The following is an 18,286-nucleotide window of genomic DNA, read 5'->3' on the forward strand; positions in this document are numbered from 1 at the left end:
GCGGAGTACAGATGTAGATATAGTTGTAGATCTAACGGTGATGAGGGTTCGACAGCGTTTGCTACGGGCTGGTTTGATGACTCGCACGTTGATATTGGAGCTGCAATGAAGACACCAGCGACAAAGCGGTGAAAAGTGTAAACAGCATCTCAATAGCACTGTATTGGTTCTTCGGTTTCAGCCAGGAATAGCAACTGAGCAGCGAAACAGCACCGATAGCCCTTGCTTGACTTTTCTTTGCTTTGCCAGAAAGACAAAGGTCATCATCATATGTCCCATTTGGACTGCAGTAGTTGATACGTTTAGGACCACCTGGCTTCCATTCAAAATCGAAAATGTGGTGATGACTGACTATAGAGGTGAACAGTAGTACTTCAACAGTCTTTGTTTAAAAAAAAACACCAGTTCACACTTTGAAAGTCTAGACGCTTTTTTGTCGAAGGGAATCAGGCTCAATGTACCTTTCATAAGCAATTCGATAATGACCTGCAGGGCAAAAAGTGACAAGGATAATAAAACCGAAAGAGAAATGTCGTTGGAGGAACGAAGTAACGGTACAGCGCCTTCCCACCGACCTTCAACCTCCGCTAGAGAGGACAGTCGCAAAAACACTCGACGAAAGCAGTTGCACGCGAAGCATTACTGCATGTGGGACAGGAAGAGAAAACTATACCAGACGAAAACGACGCACTTCCAAACATTTTCATTTCAAGATAAAGCTGACACAGAATGAAGGTAACGAATCCAGCTGAACAGTTTTTGAAACCCACAATGTCTGGCTTGATAGTATCTACCATGACTACGATTTGATGACTTAATCAGTGGAATAAATCGATTGCAAATGACTATGATGATGCTGAAAGTCATATGAACTTATTAGATTCACGTGAAATGAATTCATAAAAAGAGGTTCAGGTCAAGTGAAGCACAACTGAGTCAGGTGTTGAGAAGTTGCATGTGTTGAGCGTTTGTTTAGGTTCCATTATTCTTTTGTTGAAAAATAATTATATAAAAAAGCAAATCGTTTAAAACCGGGTAACTGTTTCAGTTTTGGCGAGTCTTTTTATTACTTTATATTTATTTTTCTAAAACGTTTTTGTAATACTATTCTGATTACACGGTATTTTCCAAACTCCTTGCAACAAACGTTTAAGTATGATGCATTACAGCCGGGTTCGACTCCCGGCGGGGTCAGGGATTTTCTCTTCCTCGTGATGACTGGGTGTTGTGTGCTATCCTTAGGTTAGTTAGGTTTAAGTAGTTCTAAGTTCTACGGGACTGATGACCATAGATGTTAAGTCCCATAATGCTCAGAGCCATTTGGACCATTTGATACATTACATCACGGAGAACAACTTTTTATGGAGATAAAATGTCCGCTGGCACTTCCCGACGACGCCAGGCGTCGGTTAAGACTGGTTACGCTCCTGAGAGGGCGCAGGGCATAGACAATCTCTTATGCAATGTGTGTTGTCTATCATTCAGTCATTTTCTGTGCGTGAAAGGCGATAGGTCGGACACAGCTGAACTTCCTGATTCGCTTCTGAAATATCTTTCTTCTCTTAGAGACACTCATTCTTGTGGTTTTCTTGTTGAAAATCGCCATCAGTTTACTGGAATAGGTATTATGCAGCATACCTGCTGTGTAGACCCTGCTAGTTCGGTGAAATCTCATCGTCCCATAGCCGGCGAATTCCAGAGGATGCCTAGTATGGCTGGGAAATGGTTCAAATGGCTCTGAGCACTAAGGGACTTAACATCTGAGGTCATCAGTCCCCTATAACTTAGAACTACTTAAACCTAACCAACCTAAGGACATCACACACATCCATGCCCGAGGCACGATTCGAACTTGCGACCGTAGCGGTCTCGCGGTTCCAGACTGAAGCGCCTAGAACCGCTCGGCCACAACGGCCAGCGCCTGGGAAGCGTCAGAAAACATTTTGTCTCCAACAAAAGTTGTTCTCCATGGCTTGATACATCACTCCTAGACTTTGTAGCAAAGACTTTGAAACACTCTGTATATCTTTTACTAAATACTCCTCTTTTAAGATGTGCCTACAATGACAATTCTTCCATTGCTTTCGGAATTTATTCGAAAGTTTTGGCAGTTTGTAATCGAAGCTTTCTATTTTAATTCGCATATATTCCGAGTATTTTGTAGGATTTTTCCGTAAATCGCAAGAAATATGCTGAAGTTGCCCAAACGTATACTACTCAGAATTAATAGCGTAAGCGACACATCTCCACTCCTTTGTACACTTTCAATTAAATAATAACAAGTAGTATTTAAAGATAGAGAGGAGTGAAAATTAGGGTCTAACAACCATCAACATCGAGGCGTTAGAGATGGAGTACATGATCGGAATACATTCTAGGACAAACAAAAGATGCACCACGAAGGAATTATTCGAACGGAACGAAAATCGGTATATATGATATACATGTACAGACAAACAAATGATTGCACTTTCAGAAAAAATGGATGATTTACTCAAGAGAAAGAGTTTCTCAAATTGTGCAAATCAATAATACAGCCCGACAACCAGGAGTGATAGTCTGGGGTTCCACTTCATTTCATAGTAGCACCCGTTTGGTTCTCAGCCACGACACCCTTACAGCACAGCGGTACGTTGACGACATTCTACGCCCCATTTGTTACCCTTCATTGCTAGCCACGGTGGGCTGCACTTCAGCAAGATAGAGCTCGCCGGTACATGGCCACAGTGTCTACTGCTTGCCTTCGTCCTCGCCAAACCTAGACTCGGCCAGAAATGTCGCCACATCTCTCCCTAACTGAGAACATTCAGAGCATTATGGACAGAAACCTCGAACCACCCAGAGAATTTGATATCTAACACACCAGTTCGACAGAATTTGGCATGATATCGGTCTGCAAGGCATCGAGGAACTCTGTCGATCAATGCCAAGCCTAATAACTGCCTGCTTAATGGCCAGAGATGGACCAACACGTTGTTGACTTGCTCAATTTGTGGAGCTCTTTCCCTTGAACAACTCCTCCAATTTTTCTGAATTGCAATTATTTGTTTTTCTGCACGTGTACATCACATCGGCAGTGCCCTTTCAATGGAACCATCGAAGCAATTCAAAGTAGCGATTTACAGAAATTACGAAGAATGTCAATCTGGATGGCCGGACGCGGGTTGGATTCGTCGTCCTCCCGAATGTGAGCCCAATGTGCCAACCACTGCGCTACCGCGCCCGGCTTGAACAGAGAAGAAGTCTCGTATTGTTAGTGCCTCCTTTAAGAATAGTGCTCGGTACTGAGCTCCAAGCTGTTATCAGAGCTCCGTAACGAATGCCTCATAAAAGTTAATAGCCAACTTTGCTTTAGTTGCTGCCACGCTGCTCTCTTCGACGCTTTTACTGTTTACCAGAGCTCCAGTATACACGTATCTAAGGCTGCACTGGACGCATGAAAGCCACTGACGGCGTGCTGAGTGGCAGTTCTTCCATAACGCTGTCCACTGAGCTCAGCACTAACCTAAAGAGACAGCGCAAAGGCCTATCTGCCTACAAAAACGTCACACAGCCGCCATACTGGAGAGAGGCATTCAGAATTGTTCATTGTGATCGTGGTTGCGCCTTTGAAGTGGTTCTGTGTCTTATGTTTTGAACCAGCACTTTTAAGAATTGTGTTGCATACGGATGCAGTAATCGATGCAGGACAAGAAGTGGCATTCAGTTCTATAAGTGAGTTAAGTGCGCAATATAATTTAAAGAAAATTATATTCGAGAAATGCAAATAATACCACTAAGAAACGTTCCAGTTTCGGTTTCCACATTCACGCACAGAACGGTAGAAATGTGTACACGCAATACACAGGGATTACTGGATTCAGTTGAAACAGCATAATTTGGAACGATAATTTGCATGCTACGACCAGGAGTTGGTATGCAGCTTTTAAAAGACGTCGCTGTATAGAGCTTCTTCAATTTTTCCGACGATTTGCAGCAGAAAATTAAGCAGGCAAGCTAATTATTTTTGCAAATGTGTGACACTTTTAAATATTTGTGTACTGTGCATTGAAAAAAGAACAAATACAGAAAGAAAATGTCCTTCAGATTATATTATTACTATGACAACCACCTTCTTCCCCGAAAACTGTTGTCTGCAAACTATTAACTTAACTTTATCTAAACGATTCACAGCAATGTTAAAACTATTTTGTTTGTTTGCAGTTAATCTGCTTTAGTGTCCAGGACGAAGAAGAAAGCACGTAAGTGGTCCGATGTGTGTGATGTCCTTAGGTTAGTTAGGTTTAGGTAGTTTCTAAGTCTAGGGACTGATGACCTCCGATGTTAAGTCCCATAGTGCTTAGAACCAATTGAACCATTGAACCAATCAACTCCGTATCCAGCCCTCAGATTAAGATTTTCTGTGTTTTCCCTAAATCGCAAGGTGATGTCGAGATTAAACCCTTGAAAGGGCAACCCAGTTTCCACTCCCACATTTCACCAACATACGCTCGTGGGCCGTCTTAATCACCTCATCGTCGACGGGACGTCAGGTATAAACTTCCTAAACAATTCTTTCACGCTGCAGCAGACTTACTAGCAAATTTAAACTGTATAGAGGACCGTGACTCAAACCCAGAATGTTGCCATTTGGTGGCAATGCTCTTACCCTCTGATAGACCCGATTCACAACCTGCGCTCGATTTTCTTCAAAAGGGCACTCAATCCGCTGTAGAAAGAAAGATTTTCGCTGGAAATAATCCTCTTGGGTTTGGCTAAAACATAACCCCTCAACAATCTTTCTTTTTGGAGTGCTTGGCTAGCAAAGTATGTATGAGAACTTCTGTGGAGACTGTAAAGTAAGGGAGAGGTACTAGCGTAAGTGAAACAATGTTGCGTGCATGTGTAGGTTCCACGTGCGAGTCCCACTCCATCACAATTCAAATCTGCCAGGAAGTTTCCTAAGCTCCTTTCATACTTATTTTCTTCACTGAGCAGATGTCACAGTTATTAGGTGCAGCGGAGAAAGTTAACTGTTACGATTAGGAGCCTCATTGGATGCAATATGTTAAAATTATGGTATAAATTTCCTGCCGTTTATGGCACCTAAGCTTGATAATGGTCGATGACCGAAACTAGTTGCGAATCGTCAAAATAAATGACGGCTGAAGGTTTCACCATGAATTTTAACAGTATGTGACACTTATCAATTGACAGTAACCTTAACAGCAACCGCTACATCGCAGAGGTTTTAAAGCGCGAAGAGCTGCACCTCCTTTCAGGCAATCCTACGTGGCTTTTTCAGTAGGGCAATGCCCGACCTCATGGGTGGTGTGGAAAGTGCAAAGCCTTCTTTGATGAACGAAAGGAACCACTCCTACTCCAGGCGCGCTCGATCGCTCGACATTTACTTCCATGAACATGTCCGCGATACGGTTGGTTGCCCACCTGTGCGTTACAGACTTACCGCAGCCACTTTTCATGCCTTGCGGACTCAGGAACTATCTTTGTGGAGTAATAGGGGCAACACACGAGGGTTTCACACCATACTGTACTTCCAAAGTCAAAGAGCATACAGCGTATATCAATAAAACACCGACAACATTTCGTACGTTGCGCAGGACGGTTAAATAGTCATTTTTCAACAGGAAACTCATGTCTGTAAATGAGCAGTTTAGGTGCTGTGAGGAGTTGAAGTCTGAGAACGGTGGCGTCAAAACTTATTCGAAGCGTTTTTAGTGAGTTATGCAGCCCGTCAGCCATCAGTGTTAAGCGGACGTACGGGTTGCGCCTGCGGTACTGTCAGTGCGTGCAGCAGCACGGTAAACTGGCCATTTTCAGTCAGCCTGAAGATATAAAATTTACCTTATCTTGAGCTTGTGATATACTGCAAGTGGAGATGTTGTGAAATATTTGTTTTCCAGCAGAGAATGCAAGAACTGCAACGATACGGACAAACGGCTAGCGTTATCAGGCATGGCTCCAGAGAAAAATCTTAAATCTGCAGTAGGTAAAGGTAAGAGAAATGGCATCCCATAGAATGTGCATAAGTTCTACGACAAATCTGGTAATTTAACAGACCTTCACGCTCGCTAATGATATTTACCATCCCTCAAAACGATTTAAATATAATTCACATCCCACATTAGGCGACTCGAAAGCGAATTATAGCTGAGATGCAATGCGAAAGTCATGTGGCAAAACGCCCTGTAGCTTAAAAAAGCGTGATCGCTAGTAAAATTACTAAAGCAATTCAATAACAAATACAAATATAGGTCATGTTGTTTCTGAATAAGAAATTAAAATGGCATAACGCAGTAGTCATAAAGGCTGATAAACGAAACACCAGTCATCATGAGTGAAAATAGCTACATATCTAACAGAATATTTTCGCAAACGCTGGAATAAAAGAAGTAAACAAGGATCCTAAAGCGAAAGTTCGTATTGATTTGAAACGTAAAATTCAAAAGTCTAATTTTCTAAGGTTTCCTTGTTATGAACCCGAAAACATCTATCGCTCGAGAATAGGTTAAGCTGGGCTACCAAAATAGGCCAGGGGGCTAATCTCCGAAACACAATCGAGCCCTAATGGACCTATTGACAGTTATTTGGTGCAAAAATTAAAAGCTTTACATACGTTCAATTAAAAATTTATTGTTAAGAAAAATTATGACTTTGCTGGTAGCGACAAACATATTGCAATACCAGCGGAGGCACAGCTTGTGCCACTTGAGATAGTGAACTTGTATACAAATTTGCCAATCAGTGAATCCCCGGATTTAATTACAAACACTTTACTGATACATAAAAAGTATCTGTAGGAGAAACGACGTATTTAGTAGAGTTGTTAGAACTAACGCTGGCTTCTGATTATTTCACTTTTACCCGTAAAATTTACGACCAATCAGACGGTTAAGCAATGGGTAACGATCTCGCTAGTACCATGGCTGAAATTTTCGTGGACCATATAGGACAGACATTTTTCGATGAAAACCCAAAGTTAGCTAAGAAAATAATACTCTATTATCAACATGTTGATTGCATTGTAATATTAAAAGGGAATGTAAATTAAATCAGTGACGATGACTCCAAGTTTAGTGCTTATCACCCCAAAGTTAAATTTCCTGTTGAACATAATGTTTATTTATTTAAGACAACCGCCTTCGACAGAGTTTGCTGTCATCTTCAGGTCTTAAAAATCTTTTTGTTGTGAAAGGTGTTCATTTTACGTTGATTCTAACACCAAGTTGTCAAATGGATAAAAGTCGGTACATTCAAAAAATGTGCCATAACTAAAAATATTTGAAAACCTAAAGCACCTTGTGCAAAAGGCCATGTCCATACGTATATCGCTTACAGATGCTTGTTACATCGCAAAAACACAGTACACAGTAGCACACGTGGTTGCATAAGCTGAACATATTCTCAACAGTCAAAATTTACTTTAAAAGGCGTATAAATATAATAAGCGCATAATAAGTACAATAAAGAAATATTTTATGCGATATAGGCTTTCGAATGCTTTTTAAAAAGTACAACAGATCGCTCCTTCAATACTCTGAAAACGAGAAAAACCAATCAAAGAACGCACTTCAATACATAATAAGCAGGTAGTATTTCGAGATCATTTAACTGAAACTAAACACTCCGTAAGAGCCAATAGAGACAGATCTTCGAATTTTAGACACACACAGCACCTAAGGCAGTTTATTTGTACATCTTGGAAGAACTTGAAATAGATGGCCATCATCTGAAATAATCAGACAAAACACACAATTTGTATTGTGACGTCAAGAATTCTGTATATTTTAAGAATTCCGACGCTGTAATCAGACGGCTCAGTTAGCAGCAGCTCTCCAGACTTGCTACAGCCGCACGTTGCTGACAGCGTGGCTGTGTGGCAACATGGCCGGGGGGCACACAGTGGGCGACGGAAACAAGTAGCAATGTGTCGATATATGTGTTGGTTTAATTAAGAATGTTAACAAGATGTCTCATGCACCAATATTAGGCGCACTGTCTAAAATGCTTCTATGTTACATTTTAGTACTGCAAAGTGTCAGTGCTTTTCCTCTCCCCCCTCCAACCTTCCAAGTCGGAAGTGTACCGTAGTGCTGTCCCTTTTGGTGCAGTGTGTGACTATGTTATTTTTACAAAATTTTGATTTTTCACGACACATCATTAATTACGTAAAATTTTAAAAATTTCAGATTTTAAATATTGTCGATCTGTATTAACAACTTATTCAGGTACCATTTTAAGAATGTTAGATTTTAAATAGTTCAGTCTATGTTATCTAATGAAGTAGTTGTTTATTAATGTTTTATTTAATTTAACTTTTACATCTGCAGATGATCACGGAATGTGATCGAAACTAGTTATCGAGTTTGACTGATTGCAACTGGGACTGTTACATTAAATATTTTAAAAAATATTGTGATCGATGTTTACATTTTACTAATAGTTCCTCCCAAATAGATTCTTACAGGTCAGGTTTAATGTTCAGATTATGGTTGTCTTTGATCCACTAGTTCCACAGGCGAGGTTCATTCCTCACAGGACAAATCAAAAGCTCTCTGTCAGTTTTCGCCATCATTGTGTGGCGTCGGGTTGAGATGTCGGACTGGAAATAAACATCTTTAGTGCGTCAACTAGTCGCTCCGTATAACCGGGCGTCATCTGTTGTTGTCATATCGGGCTTCCGTTTCCATTCTAGGCATTTACATCGTACTGTAGTCTTCTTGTGAAAACAGATTTATTTGTCAAGATCGCTATATGAACATAGTTACTGGATTACTAGTATCGGCAATATGTATCGCCATTTCAGTTCTATAAAAAGAAAACATGCCGAGGTTACAGGCTTACTGCTATATAAAAATTTAGGAGGGCATACACAACAGCTCAATGACAAAAATTACGTACCCATAACACCGGACAGTGGGAGCTAGATGATGCATTGCTTAAACCACACTGTCACATTAGGAATATGCTATATGCTGTAAAATAATAACTTTCACAAAATTTAGCCCACATGGACGAATACAGTCAAAAGTAAAAATATAATAATGAATACCTCTAATAAGTAAAATTTGTATTGTATGATGTAGCTACCGCTGCTCGATTTTATGGGTTCATCATTTTTGTCGTTGAGCTGTTGTGTGTGGCCTACTACAGTTTTTACGTCGCTGTAGTTCTGATACCTCGGCATGTTTTCTTTTTATAGATCTGAAGATGGGAATACATATTCCCGAAACTAGCAGTCTAGTAATTGTGTTAATACTGCGATCTTGGCAAATAAGATGGTTTTCACAAGAAGATTGTTGCTGGTGTTTTTGTGATCTTCAATCCAAAGGCTGGTTAGATGCAGCTCTCCATGCTACTCTATCATGTGCAAGCTTCTTCATCTCCCAGTACCTACTGCAACCTACATCCTTCCGAATCTGCTTAGTGTATTCATCCCTCGGTCTCCCTCTACGATTTTTACCCTCCACGTTGCCCTCCAATACTAAATTGATGATCCCTTGATGCCTCAGAATATGTCCTACCAAACGATCCCTTCTTCTGGTCAAGTTGTGCCGCAAACTCCTCTTCTCCCTGGTTCTATTCAATACCTCCTCATTAGTTACGTGATCTACCCATCTAATCTCCAGCATTCGTCCGTAGCACCACATTTCGAAAGCTTTCATTCTCTTCTTGCCCAAACTATTTATCGTCCACGTTTCACTTCCATGTATGGCTACACTCCATACAAATACTTTCAGAAACGACGTCCTGACACTTATGTCTATAATCGATATTAATAAATTTCTCTTCTTTAGAAACGCTTTCCTTGTCATTGCCAGTCTACATTTTGTATCCTCTCTACTTCAACCATCATCAGTTATTTTGCTCCCCAAATAGCAAAATTCATTTACTACTTTGTCACTTTCCCTAATCCAATTCCCTCAGCATCACCCGATTTAATTCGACTACATTCCATTATCCTCGTTTTTCTTTTGTTGATGTTCATCTTATATCCTCCTTTCAAGACACTGTTCATTCCGTTCAACTGCTCTTCCAAGTCCTTTGCCGTCTCTGACAGAATTACAACGTCATCGACCAACCTCAAAGTTTTTATTTCTTCTCTATCGGTTTTAACTCCTACTCCAAATTTTTCTTTTGTTTCCTTTGCTGCTTGCTCAATATACAAACTAAAAACATCGGGAATAGGCTACAACCCTGTCTCACTCCCTTTCCAACCACTGCTTCCCTTTCATGACCCTCGGCTCATATAAATGCCATCTGGTTTCTGTACAAAATGTGAATAGGCTTTCCCTCCCTGTATTTTACTCCTGCCACCTTCAGAATTTGAAAGAAAGTATTCCAGTCAACAATGTCAAAAGCTTTCTCTCAGTCTGCAAATTGTATAAATGTAGGTTTACCTTTCCTTAATCTATCTTCTAAGATAAGTCGTAGGGTCAGTAATGCCTCACGTGTTCCAACATTTCTACGGAATCCAAACTGATCTTCCCCGAGGTCGGCTTCTACCAGTTTTTCCATTCGTCTGTAAAGAACTGGTGTTAGTAATTTGCAGCTGTGACTTAGTGGTAATTTTCACATCTGCCAACACCTGCTCTCTTTGGGACTGGAATTATTATATTCTTCTTAAAGTTTGAGCGTATTTCGCCTGTCTCATACATCTTGCTCACAAGATGGTAGAATTTTTTCAGGGCTGGCTCTCCCAAGGCTTGTAGTAATTCTAATAGAATGTTGTCTACTCCCGGGGCCTTGTTTCGACTTAGGTCTTTCAGTGCTCTTTCAGACTCTTCACGCAGTATCATATCTCGCATTTCATCTTCATCTACATCCTCTTCCATTTCTATAATATTGTCCTCCAGTACATAGCCCTTGTGTAGACTCTCTAAATACTCCTTTCACCTTTCTGCTTTCCCTTCTTTGCTTAGAACTGGGTTTTCAACTGAGCTCTTGATATTCATACATGCGGTTCTCTTTTCTCTAAAGGTCTCTTTAATTTTCCTGTAGGCAGTATCTATCTTATCCCGAGTGATATTTGCCTCTACGCCCTTATATTTGTGTTATAGCCATCCCTGCTTTACAGTACAGATTCATAGATCGCTTCCTGCACTGATTGACCATGTCAGGTAACAGTAACGTACATTGTAGTTTTGGTGTTTGTTTCCATTCATTTGTCGCCTCCGGAAAGCTGCGGGTCCGTTGTAAGTGTAGCCTTATATAACGTTTCTTGCCAGATTATTATGTGGCGGCCACAAAGTGTCAGGAGGACGCGAAAGTTAATAAATATACTTTCCGATTTTGCTCTCGCTTATTATATCGGATGTTTCGGGTTTCTGGACAGCGAACAAAATGAAATGTTTCAAAACTTAGAGCACAAAAATGATGAGGGCTCTATTGTATAACTTCAAATCTATAGTATGATCCGGATGTTGACAAGCTGATCAGAAAATGTATTATGAGCTACACGTTCGGCCGTCGTGTAAAGCAACACTATGAGGGGTAGTAGTAACCGGCATATTAAACACTACGTTGCTTAAACCGTTGGGCACGTGCAATTCTTAAAATGAAGTGGTACAAACAGAGCAGACGTCTCTTTCTCAGACATGCCACGATTGACGATAATTACGAGTGAACAAAGCAAGTACTCATTAAATCTACACTGATATTGATTCAAAAGCACTGAGAAATGTAAGCCGAAACAAGACTCATGGAGTAGATGACATTTACATGACATTCTCTCAGAATTATTGAGATCCTAGGTAGAGCCAATTATGGCATAACTTTTCCACCGAGTGTGCATTATACATTCGACAGAGAAAATTTCCTCAGATTTTAAGAAGAATGTAATAATTGCAGTTCCAAAGGAAGCAGGCGCAGACACCTACTTCTACATAATTACTCCGAAACTCAAAATTAAGTGCCTGACAGAAGCTTCATCGAACCACTTTCAAGCTACTTCCTTACCGTTCCACTCTCGAATGGCGCACGTGAAAAACGAGCATTTACTTTTTTCTGTGGGACTCTGATCTCTCGTATTTTATCATGATGGTCATTTCTCGCTACGTAGGTTGGTGCCAACAGAAAATTTTCGCAGTAGAACGAGAAAGCTGGTGATTGACATCTCACGAGAAGATGCTGCCGCGACGAAAAACGTCTTTGTTTTAATGACTATTCGCGGCTCTCTTTCCCGTATTTGATGATAATACAAAACGAGTTGTCCTTCTTCGAACTTTTTCGATGCCATCCGTCAGTCCCACCTGATGCGGATTCCACACCGCACAGCAATACTCCAGAAGATGGTGGACAAGCGTAGTGTAGGAACTTTCTTTTGCAGTTATGTTGCACTTTCTAAGTGTTCTGCCAATAAGTTGCAGTCTTTGTTTGCTTTCCCCACAACATTATCTACGTTATCGTTCCATTTTAAGACATTTCTAACTGTAATCCGTAAGGATTTAGATTTGTTAGAGTTACAGTGTAATCGAAATTTAGCGGGTATCTTTTGATGTCAATAGTACCGGACCATCAATGCAAAAATGCCCGGAGCGGCATCCAACGACCGTAGTGATTGTCGAATTTGCGGGCGCACACCAGGTGTGGGACACACACGGCTGCTCGATGCGCCGTCTGTCATTCGCGCGTGTGGCTTCCGACACTAGCAAAGTACACACCTCGTGCCGCAGGAACATGGGTAGTTAGAGTAACTAATGAGGACGTACTGAATCGAAATGGGGAAATAAGAAAATTATAGCACAACTTGACTAAATAAGATATCGCTTGATAGGGCACAACTTGCAGCATCAAGGAAAGTCGTTTTGGTTATGAAGGTAAGTGGTTGGACGCGGGGAAAGGGGGTGGGGGGTTACAAATTGAAGAGGCAACACAGGCCTGAATACTGTAAGCAGATGCAGATGTAGGTTGCAGTAGTTATTTGGCGGAGAGGCGGAGAGGGGGGGGGTGCATCAAACAAGTCTTCGCACTGAAGACCGCAACAGCGTTAATACAAAAGCACAGACTTCTCAATCTACAGCAAAATGTGAAAGTGTGTTTCAAAATTAAGACGTGGACTTGAAGACTTTGTAGCGTTTATTACACTCAGTTAACAATTATAAATAAAACAACAAACGAAATTGCAACTCAAACAGTTTTTCTGACAATTGTTCAATATGAACACTTCGTGTCGTTACGCGACTTCTTCTCAAGCTTTGATCAGTGCGTCTGGAGTAATTGTTGCATCAATGCTTTTTCACTTTAGATGTATCTCGTTGCAAATATATCATTTCACGGCGATTTGCTGACCATAGATGCAAACAGATTACCACTTCGGTGAAATATCGAACCATCACTGAAAACGACATGTTCCAGAAAAATCTTCATCGACACGCAGCAACATTTCGTTTCCTAAGTTGGCACGTAAAACGTAGTCTGCAGGCTTTAGAGCTTGTAACAACTGCAAACGATGATGACGTCGTTGTATGGTTCATGTGGCTCTGAGCACTATGCGACTTAACTTCTGAGGTCATCAGTCGCCTAGAACTTAGAACTAATTAAACCTAACTAACCTAAGGATATCACACACATGCATTCCCGAGGCAGGATTCGAACCTGCGACCGTAGCGGTCGCTCGGTTCCAGACTGTAGGGCCTAGAACCGCACGGCCACTCCGGCCGGCACGTAAATATAAGCATCTCCTAAAAAGTCTGCACATACACGTCACTGGAATTACTAATTCACGATTAGCCTTCCGAACCGATTTCTTGGGGCTGCGCATGGTAGACTCTCATTCGTTCAACAGGTTCCTCAATCAATCTAGGTCCTTCCATACTCTTCCTTCCTTGCATAAGTCTACAAACGTATGAGTTGCTCTTTCATTTGATGTATTGTTTATAACTTTATGTTCAATGTAATAAATGCTACAAAATCTTGAAACCCGAACGTTAATTTTGAATGTGGAAACTTTTACCCAGTACGATACCGAAACTGGCAGGCATGTTGAGGTCCTATTCTGAGGCAAGTTCTTCACACGGGTAGTAAAAAGGTCACTCTAGCAAGAGCGCACGAGGCGCGAGCCTCACCTGTAGCTGCGTGCTGTGTTGCGGTGTGGACCCTGCTGCCGCCGCTGCGCGCACAGGAGTGAAAGCCGCTGCGCCGCGTGCAGCTTTATGCCGTCTGCAGCGGGCCGGGTCCCTACCCGCCGACGTCTGGCAGCCGCCCGCTCGCGGAAACCACGGAATCCGCTACACCGCATCTCACTACATCGGGCTCGGTCGTCTGACGTCAAAGTGCGAGCCCGAAAACCGAAAGGTCACGGGGTCGAATCCTGGTCAGTCCTTGTTATTTTTTAATCTGCATTTCCGATAGACTCCACTTTTGAAACAACAGGTCCCTTTTACCCGGTAGGATTATTTGGGCAAGAAGAGGGCGTGCAAGGCACCGAAGTGGCGTCTAATTGAAAGCACTTGCTGGAAAACAATTAATTCCAATTTTGGCCACCAGGTGCAAAACTGAAGCAGTGAATGCAAAAAAATGTAAAGAGACGTTTCCTTGTGTAGTGGATTAGGGACGGGACGTGGCAAAATAGGTCAAACAAATGAGAAAAGCGCAATGTTGATTTTACTACAGGGTGGTCCATTGATAGTGACCGGGCCAAATATCTCACGAAATAAGCGTCAAACGAAAAAACTACAAAGAACGAAACTCGTCTAGCTTGAAGGGGGATACCAGATGGCGCTATGGTTGGCCCGCAAGATGCCGCTGCCATAGGTCAAACGGATATCAACTGCGTTTTTTCAAATAGGAATCCCCATTTTTTTTTATTACATATTCGTGTAGTACGTAAAGAAATATGAATGTTTTAGTTGAATCACTTTTTTCGCTTTGTGATAGATGGCACTGTAATAGTCACAAAGTATAAGTACGTAGTATCACGTAACATTCCGCCAGTACAGGCAGTATTTGCTTCGTGATACGTTACCCTTGTTAAAATGGACCGTTTACCAATTGCGGAAAAGGTCGATGTCGTGTTGATGTATGGCTATTGTAATTAAAATACCCAACGGGCGTGTGCTATGTATGCTGCTCGGTATCCTGGACGACATCATCCAAGTGTCCGGACCGTACGCCGGATAGGGCGTTGATGATGCCCAAAGAGCTGTTTTAGCTGCCGTCGCGGCTAATCCGCACATCAGTAGAAGACAAATTTTTCGAGAATAGGGAATCTCAAACACGTCGGTGTTGAGAATGCTACATCAACATCGACTGCACCCGTTCCATATTTCTGTGCACCAGGAATTGCATGCAACGACTTTGAACGTCGTGTAAATTCTGCCACTGGGCACAAGAGAAATTACGGGACGATGACAAATTTTTGGCACGCGTTCTATTTAGCGACGGAGAGTCATTCACCAACAGCGGTAACGTAAATCGGCATGATATGCACTATTGGGCAGCGGAAAATCCACGATGGCTGCGACAAGTGGAACATCAGCGACCTTGGCAGGTTAATGTATGGTGCGGCATTATGGGACGAAGAATAATTGGTCCCCATTTTATCGATGACAATCTAAATGGTGCGATGTATGCTGAATTCCTACGTAATGTTCTACCGATGTTACTACAAGATGTTTCACTACATGACAGAATGGCGATGTACTTCCAACATTATGGATGTCTGGCACATAGCTCGCGTGCGGTTGAAGCGGTCTTGAATAGCATATTTCATAATAGGTGGATTGGTCGTCGAAGCACATGGATTTATTTCTGTGGGGAAAGTTGAAGGATATTTGCTATCGTGATCCACCGACAACGCCTGACAACATGCGTCAGCGCATTGTCAATGCATGTGCGAACATTACGGAAGGCGAACTACTCACTGTTGAGAGGAATGTCGTTACACGTATTGCCAAATGCACTGAGGTTGACGGACATCACTTTGAGCATTTATTGCGTTAATGTGGTAGTTACAGGTAATCACGCTGTAACAGGATGCGTTCTCAGAAATGATAAGTTCACAAAGGTACATGTATCACATTGGAACAACCGGAATAAAACGTTCAAACGTACCTACGTTCTGTATTTTAATTTAAAAAACCTACCTGTTACCAACTGTGTCGTCTACAATTGTGAGCCATATGTTTGTGACTATAACACCGCCTTCTATCACAAAGCGAAAAAAGTCGTCCAACTAAAACATTCATATTTCTTTACGTACTACACGAATATGTAATAAAAAATGGGGGTTCCTATTTGAAAACACGCAGTTGATATCCGTTTGATCTATGGCAGCGCCATCTAGCGGCCAACCATAGCGCCATCTGGTTTCCCCCTTCAAGCTAGACGAGTTTCGTTCTTTGTAGTTTTTTCGTTTGACGCTTAATTCGTGAGATATTTGGCCCGGTCACGATCAATGGAGCACCCTGTATAAACCACCACTTGCACAGTTTGTGCAGTATGAGCACCGGACACGTCTTCGAGATGCTGCATCCGCAAAACAGCTTGACCAACAGTTGCTTGAGGCAGTTCTGGTGGAATCTGAGGAACGTGTTCCTGTATACTGGCGACCACATCAGGTAGATGCCGACCGTGTCGCTGGTAAATTCATTGTTTTAGATATCCCTAGAGCCAAAAGTCATATGCACTTTTAACAGCGATTCTTATGTCTTAACTACACTTTTATTTTTCAACAATCTTACGCATTTCGACTTTCCGTCGTTTTCAAATACAGTGTTATATCAGTCACATAAAACTGCGCTGCGTGGGATTGGTCGACCAGTCTAAGGCGCTGCAGTCATGAACTGTGCGGCTGGTCCCGGCGGAGGTTCGAGTTCTCCCTCGGGCATGGGTGTGTGTGTTTGTCCTTGGGATAATTTAGCTTAAGTAGTGTGTAAGCTTAGGGACTGATGACCTTAGCAGTTAAGTCTCATAAGATTTCACACACATTTGAACATTTTTGAACATGAAACTTTTCATTAGATACATTGTATCACGTCAACATTCTCAATCACTAGTGAACAATTTTATATGACTGACATAACACTGTCTTTGAAAATGGTGGGAAGTCGAAACGCGTAAGGTTGTTGAAAAATAAAAGTGTGGTCAAGTTACTAAAAACGCATCCAAATGGCCGCGTCGTCTCACAGCATTTTCATGCAAATTGCAAAATTCAAATATACTCAGATCAGCTGATCTCGCAGGCCATGCATCTGGAAAACCTCTAGAAATATCACGTTCGTGGAAGGTTACATAAGCACATTTTCCACTTGGTGAGCGACACAACGTGTTGCCCCATCTTACCTAAAACAGTGGTTGCCACTCAGTTGCCCTCTTCCAAAGCTATGCTGTACAAGGAGGTGTCGGTACACCGGACAGGCCCTCTGGGTGAATTCTCTTCAAAGAAGAACGGATCGAATATAACGGTGCTTGTCAATCCACACGACACGTGACATACGGTGAGCGCACAACATGCGGCGTAACTGTACTCCAAATTGGGCAGTTCTGTGCATTCACAGTACCTTGTAGGGTAAAATGAGCCTTGTCAGTGTATAGAATGTTGAACGGCCAGATGTCATCAACTTCAATGCGTGGCAGGAAACGAAGAACAAATTCAGAGCGTTGTAATGAATCATGAGGTTACAGTCGCTGCACCGTTTGGATCTTGTAGGAGTACTAGTGTCCAACAGACCGCAAAACTTGCCATACTGTTGACCATGAGATGGACAATTTACATGACACTGCGCGGGCGGTAGCAATGCACGGAGCTCATGCTGCACTTCAGTTACAGCAACAGCAACCTCGTCAATAACTTCCACCAGGACAGTACACCTTCCTCTTCCAGGTGCCACATCAACCTCACCCGTGAGTAGCTGCGCTTTAATTATAACCAACCGGTACCTTGGAAAACCACCAGGACCTATCGAATCCATGCGACGCAGGGTAACTGCTATATTACATTCCGAAGGTGGACCAACATGCTATTAAACAGAGGTCGTAATGTTTTGGCTCAGCATTGTATTTACTCTCTCATTCGTAGTGTGTATCCCATCTTATGAGGCCCGCTGTTGGCAAATTTATTTTTTATTTTAACAATAAGAGCAAATCCCCATCGCCACAGTTGTCAGTCAACCTGAGAGGGGGAAGTCGTTTGCACCACCATTCTACGAATCGTGCAAAATTTGTTCAGTATGCAATCGTACTTCAAGTGTTTGTGGTTGGTATTTTCCGAGGCGGAGATGTGAGGGCAGCCTTGCATTTGCTAAAAGAGCGTAAAACCCGCCTAAAAGCCACACACAGACTCGCC

At 42.1% G+C, this 18,286-nt stretch overlaps 1 protein-coding gene across 1 annotated transcript in view; it reads right to left on the reverse strand.

Annotated features, from left to right (window-relative positions):
• LOC126354103 (alpha-tocopherol transfer protein-like) overlaps nt 1-14,169 on the reverse strand; it is a 101,970-nt gene extending 87,801 nt beyond the window's left edge. Inside the window, exon 1 of the mRNA XM_050003499.1 lies at nt 14,067-14,169. The gene's annotated coding sequence lies outside the window, so the exon portion shown is untranslated. The remainder of the gene's footprint in view (nt 1-14,066) is intronic.
• Nucleotides 14,170-18,286: the final 4,117 nt, after the last annotated feature.

Source organism: Schistocerca gregaria, chromosome 1, assembly GCF_023897955.1.
Source record: "Schistocerca gregaria isolate iqSchGreg1 chromosome 1, iqSchGreg1.2, whole genome shotgun sequence".
In the NCBI taxonomy this organism is placed as follows: Eukaryota; Metazoa; Arthropoda; class Insecta; order Orthoptera; family Acrididae; genus Schistocerca; species Schistocerca gregaria.